Source organism: Molossus molossus, unplaced genomic scaffold, assembly GCF_014108415.1.
Source record: "Molossus molossus isolate mMolMol1 unplaced genomic scaffold, mMolMol1.p scaffold_m16_p_19, whole genome shotgun sequence".
NCBI lineage: Eukaryota > Metazoa > Chordata > Mammalia > Chiroptera > Molossidae > Molossus > Molossus molossus.
In genome coordinates, this window is record NW_023425354.1 from 40,045,470 (window position 1) to 40,052,214 (window position 6,745).

Consider the following 6,745-nt stretch of genomic DNA (forward strand, 5'->3'; position numbering starts at 1 on the left):
GTTTTATATAGACCTATTTGTGGTCTATATAATTACAACTCTTTCTACACATGGACACAGATGTATGCAGTTCTTGGACCTTATGCAAAGCTTCAAAAGATGTCTTTACCTGAGTTTATCTTCCTAGATTTGAAAATCATCACATTTTAGCCCTATATGGGGCAGAGTATCTAATCCAGTTCTGTTGTGTAAAACACTGTTAAAGTGACGTTTTTGTCAGAAGGCTAATTTAGAGGGGTTTTATGAACTGGAGTTTATATGTTTTTTAAATTAGGAAATGGTTTTTATGTTTGTTTTAAATTGTTTTTCCCCTTTATTGATTTTTGAGAGGAGGAAGGGAGAGGGGGAGAGAAAGAGAGAATCATTGATGAGAAAGAACATCGATTGGCCGCCTCCTGCATGCCCCCCACTGGGGATCCAACCCACAACCTGGGCATGTGCCCTGACAAGGAATCAAACTGGCGACCTCTTGGTGTATGGGTCAGTGTTCAACCACTGAGCCATACCAGCCGGACAGAAAATGGTTTTAACTGTCACTTTTTTTTTTTATCCTCACCCGAGGACATTTTTCCATTTTTTTTTGTTCAGATAGAGCGGGAGGGAGAGAGAGGAAGAGAGAGAGAGAAATGTCGATGTGTAGGGACACATCGAGTGGCTGCCACCCGCACGACCAACCAGGGCCGGGGACAAACTGCAACCGAGGTACGTGCCCTTAGCGGGAACCGAACCCGGGTCTCTCTGTACCACAGGCCGAGGCTCCAACCGCTGAGCCAAACCGGCCAGGGCTTAACTGTCACTTTTTAAAGTATAATTGAGATTACCTGCTGTATTGATTAGAAGACTGTCAGAAAAACAGCACTTCCAACTTTTTAGTATAGCTTTGTAACTCCCAGAATGTTGATACTGAGCTATTTTGAGATTAACTAACATTTATCAATGTTTCATTTGCCTGAGTCAAACAACTATGTGGCAGAGCCAAGACTAGAACCCAGGTCTCCTACCTCCAGCATTTCCAACATCCCACCTTGAATTTGGAGGAACTCAAGGATTTACAAAACAAGATTTCTTTCTGCTTTATTCCTCCAGTTGGACTCTTCAAACTACAGTGGAAGGAAAGCATTAGAAAACATGTACTGCTAGCCTATATCTTGTCAACACAAAACAAATGTCATTGGCTAAACACATCAAAGATGTCCTGAATTATGCTTAGCGTTTAAAGCCTATCCCACTTGACTATGAAAGAAATTTGAACATAAATAAAAAGTTACTTAGCACAATGGTCAGCTTAGCTCCACAGCCCCAGTGGTTATAAAAGCCTTCACCTACGTGTCAGGCAGTGATGCCAGCTGCAGAACCAGGGTTCTCTGCATGCAACGTGGGTAGTTAGTGACTTTAATTGCTACTATATTTTCAGGTACTTGTTCTTAGTGGATAGAGGGAGACAGGGTTGCTGAGGGTGCTAAGGCTATGCAAGCTATACAATAAACAAAGTTCAGGGTGTCATAATGTGTATAGCTCTCCCATGGAATTGTACACTCCAACAGTTCTAAAGACACATTCTTTCCCCTTTTGTTTTCAAATGAGCGTTATTGTCATCTCAGCCAGCGATTGACTAGGGAAAGGAAAATAAAGCATGGAGTAATGAGCGTTGGTTTGGGTTCTGGTCTTGAGCCCCACCATACTAATTGTGAGATCTTGAAAGTCACATCGTCTCTGAAACTTCATTTATGAGAAATAGGAAAATAGATGGTTCTTGGCCAGAACCAATAAACGAATGTGAAACCTATTAGCCATTGTAACCTGGTTATCAGAATGCATGATGGTATTTGGGTGGGGAGTGGGGAGACTTTGGCCTCAGTTGGGCAACCCAGGACCTAGCCTGTGAGCCTCAAAGGGTGCTGCCCTACCAGGCCCCTCCTGACTTTGCAGTGGAATTAATAACTTGAACTTCTTGTCCTTGTAAGAATTAGAGAATAGATTCTGATCTGAAAGCAAATGTTACTTCATCAGAGAGGTCTTTGGGCTCCAGTTGAGGAATTAAGTAGACATGGAAAATGGGATCTACCTGCTTTTACTATCTCATATCCTAACAGATTTAAATCAAGGCCTATTCACAGTCTCAGTCTTTTCATGCTGAACAACTCAATAACTTTTCCAAGGACGTAGGAGTCACTGATGAAGTACAAACTAGAACCCACATCTCCAAACTATTTCAGTACTCTTGCCAACACACAAATTACTAATTGCCCAATGGAAAATATCTCTCAGTAGGTACCTTTGATGATCAGGGAATTTTGAGCCTGCTGGGAAATTATTAGCCCAGAGCAGGAGGCCTGGTTGTTGATTAAACAGAGCTGCCACTGGTTAGTGTTAGGGGACACAAGGCTAGATCTACAGAAGTGAAGCAACAACCAGCACACAGAGAATGTGCAGGGAGGCTCTGTTAACTCCACAGGTGGGTAAGCATGGCTTAGTACACAGAGGACTTCAGAAGATAAATAGCACATTTGTTTCTGGAGATTTAAAAAAATAATGACATTCCGTTGTTGCAGGGAGACTGCAATTTATTTACTATTCAGGGTCAAACAAGATGGAGAGATTTTTGTTCAACCATACTAATGATATACACTACAGCAAGGTATTACCTTATTATATAGGAGAGCTGGAGGGACTGGAGACATTTATTTTTTGATGTGTTAGTGTCTTTTACTGGTTTAATGAAATTCCGCTTTTCCTTCAACTTATATCTCTTCCTGGACACTTCAGAGCATAATCATTGGATATCTTTAAAACATCCTCTGGTCACTTTGTCAGGGTTATTTTCATTAAAATATTTATGTCATCTCCCAACTCCTAGAATCCCAATCAGGCCTGTGATCTGATACTCAAGCCATCCATAAATCAACCAGAGGTCTTTACAATGCACTGAGCTCAGCATTATTTTAACTCACTGACTCTCAGATGAGATGGGAGTTTATATGTACTCTAGGCCACCTTATTTCTTCACACATGACCCCTCCATAATGTGTGCCAAGTGGCAGACTAGCTTGCCTCTCCCACATATGATGTGGAACTTACTGCTTCCTGAGGCATTCATTCCATATCCAGGCACTCGGATACTTCCGAGGTATAACTTCTCAGTCTCCATCTCTGCCGATTGTGGTAACCAGTGAAAACAATTTCTGATGCCATTTTTTGTGGCTTGGCTGAAGAATCACAAATATTCCTATTAGGATTGTTACCAAGTTCTACCAAAGTGGCCAAGTGTGCCTGTTTAAGCAAGGAGAGGAATTCATGCTAAAGTTCATCTGTAAAGAAAGAGAGCTTGGCATTACTAAGGGTGACTGACACAAAGGATCTTGTGGTCTGGACAGAAGGTGAGTACAGAGGAACTTCTGTCTTGGGGATGGTTTTGAGGTTATATATAAAGGCAAGATACTTCCTGTGTTGAGACCTCTTTTCTAACAGTACTCAAATCTTAGAGAGGATATCTTCACTCAAAACAGAGATGATGTCTTCTCAGAGTGAGGATTTGGTGCTTTGTTTTTTATACTGTTGACTCCAGCCAAGCCACCCTGGAAGCCTATGTATAAATACCTAAAATATTAAGTCTCTAAGAGAATTAAGTTATAGCTTAGCACAGTCTTTGGTACCAGGTCAGAACTTAGAAGAACTCAAACCTTCAGAGGCAGTTGTCTGCTTCCTGCACTTTTTTTTTTTTTTTTTGTCAATCCTCATCAGAAATATTTTTCCATTGATTTGTTAGATAGAGTGGAAAGGAGGGAGGGAGAGAGAGAGAGGAGAGAGAAACATCCATTGGTTGTCTCCTGCGCAACCTTGACCGGGGCCAAGGATGGAACCTGCAACCGAGGTATGTGCCCTTGACCAGAAATCAAACCCGAGACCCTTCAGTCTGCCAGCCTACGCTCTAACCGCTGAGCGAAACCGGCCAAGGCTGCTTCCTGCATTTTGATCTGAATGGAATAGAGGACTCAGTCTCTACTTCTGCAATAATGCCTCCTTTAAATCATTGAAGTGTTTTTTTTTGTTTTTTTTTTTATGTTTTTTCTTATCATTTGATAGGTGTTCATAAATAATGAAGAGACCAACAGGGTGTCAAGCAACTGAATGAGGCCTGAGAGGGTTGCTAAAGCCTTTCAACTGGGAAAACTCCAACTCAGTGGTACGTCTTTGGGTTTTGTTTTGTTGTTTGTTCCTTGCTTCCTCCAACTCATAACTTGTCATTTTGTTCAAGGGCCACACATTCTCTCAGAATAGTGTGTCTGGGGTTCCTCAGACACACTACAATTAGCTGTTAACCAAAGTAGAACCATGGGGTGAAAGACAGGATCACCCAAACCTATTTAAATAGGAACTATACTTTCTTGGCAAAAATGAGCTGAAAAGCAACAATGTTGTCAAGTGGAGGGGAAGATGAGAAAGAAGTAGCTTCCTGATAATAGGCACAGGGGCATGGAGGAGAAATACTTAAGGCTTTTTAGGTCAGCAATTTTCAACCAGTGTGCTGCAAGAATTTCTAAAACATGCAGTACTTGACTATTTAGACAGGGGTACTGGCCTCTTCCCTTTCAGTGGTTCTCAACCTTCCTAATGTCCCAACCCTTTAATACAAGTTCCTCATGTGGTGGTGACCCCCAACCATAAAATTATTTTTGTTGCTATTTCATAACTGTAATTTTGCTACTGTATGTCTTAGGTGACCCCTGTGAAAGGGTTGTTCAACCCCCAAAGGGGTCGCAACCCACAGGTTGAGAACCGCTGGTTGTCAAAAAAATGACAACAGCCCTGGCCAGTTGGGCTCAGCGGTTAGAGCATTGGCCCGCGGACCAGAAAGGCCCAGGTTCCGTTCCCGCTAAAGGCACATACCTCAGTTGCAGTTTGTCCCCGGCCCCAGTTGGGTTGTGTGGGTAGCAGCCACTCGATATGTCCCTTTCACATCAATGTTTCTCTCTTTCCCTTCCTCTCTCTCCCTCCCATTCTATTTGAACAAAAAATGAAAAAATGTCCTCGGGTGAGGATAAAAAAAAAATGACAACAGCCAACAGAACAATAGCTATCTGGTGTGAATGCACTGTCTTGAACTACAAACATATGGGTCATATAATAGAATTACGTCTTATTGGTCACATTGCATAATAAGATTGCATCGGATTGGTTAATTCTTGGTACCAGAAATCCTTATATACAAGCTTAGTCACTTGATTTTGTTTTTAAAAAAGTCACTTTGCCCAGCAGGTGTGGCTCAGTGGTTGAGCGTCGACCCCTGCACCTATAATATAGGTCACTGGTTCAATTCCCAGTAAAGGCACATGCCCAGGTTGTGGGCATAATCCCCAGTGGGTGGCATGCAGGAGGCGACCAATTGATGTTCTCTCTCATCGATGTTTCTTCTATTTCTCTCTTCCTCTCTCTCTAAAATCAATAAAGAAAAAAAAATGTTTAAATCACTTTGAAAAATAAATAAAAAGTCACGTTGGAGCAAAAAGGGTAGGTAATTAGTATTATTTTTGTAAGTCAATAAAAAGTACACCCATTTTTTTGTCAGATTGGCAAAAATATATATTTGTGCTACATAATTTTAGTAATTAGTTTATGTGTGTCATGAGATGAAAAAGGTTGAAAATAGTTGATTTAAGTCATTAGGATTGTGGGTCCAAGGGAATTAATGGAGCCTGGACTAGGGCTGTCCTGCCTGTAACTTTTAAAGCCCTAAAATAGGCAGGACAGCCCTAGTCCAGGCTCCATCCCACCTGGCAGACTTTCTTTCCTATAAAAGAAAAGGGAAACAAACAACTTCTCAAAAAGCTATTATCTTAAAGAACCAGAGTTCCAAGGTATCTGGCCTAGAGAAACAATACAGATTTAGCCCTTGGGGCCATTTAAACCAGAAACAGCAGTGTTTAAAAACCAGTGGGCTAACCTGGCCAGTTTGGCTCAGCGATTAGAGCGTTGGCCTACGGTCCAGAGAGACCCGGGTTCGGTTCCCACTAGGGGCACGTACTTCAGTTTCAGTTTGTCCCCGGCCCTGGTTGGGTCGTGAGGGTGCCAGCCAATTGATGTGTCCTTTTCACGGCGATGTTTCTCTCTCTCTCTCTCTCTCTCTCTCTCTCTCTCTCTCTCTCTCTCTCTCTCTCCCTTTCTCTCCCTCACACTCTATCTGAACAAAAAATGGAAAAATGTCCTCAGGTGAGGATAAAAAACAAACAAAAACAATGGGCTACTTCCCATTTTGCATTCAGTTCTGAATGATCCTAGGGTACCAATATGGGATTATAAGACCTTAATTAACTGAAGTTCCCATGGTACCTGATGCTGGGGGAGAGGAGTGGCCTGGTGTCAGCAACTCTCCCTCACCAAACCTTACATGGAGATGGTTAATAAGCAGTAAAACAGCTTCTTTAGATTTCAGTTCCTTGTCATTTCTCCTGCTCATAAATGGTGAAAGGCTTTCAGATGAGGAGTGTGGAGGAGGAGGAACAAGAAGTGGGAAAGGAGGAATGTAATTATTTTCATGACAGGTGAATGTACCTTAGACAATTGAGTGTTGTCTGCACTTCAGTTTAGATTCTTGGATAGTTCAGAGTTTCTTATTTGATCTAGAAGAACAAGGTTTGAGATTATCAAAACCTCAAATCATGGCCCCTGGAAGTCCTCATACCAAGCCTTAGGATATGGCTTCAGTAAACATCTCTCTTTAAAATCACTTGCTGTTTGTGATGCTAGG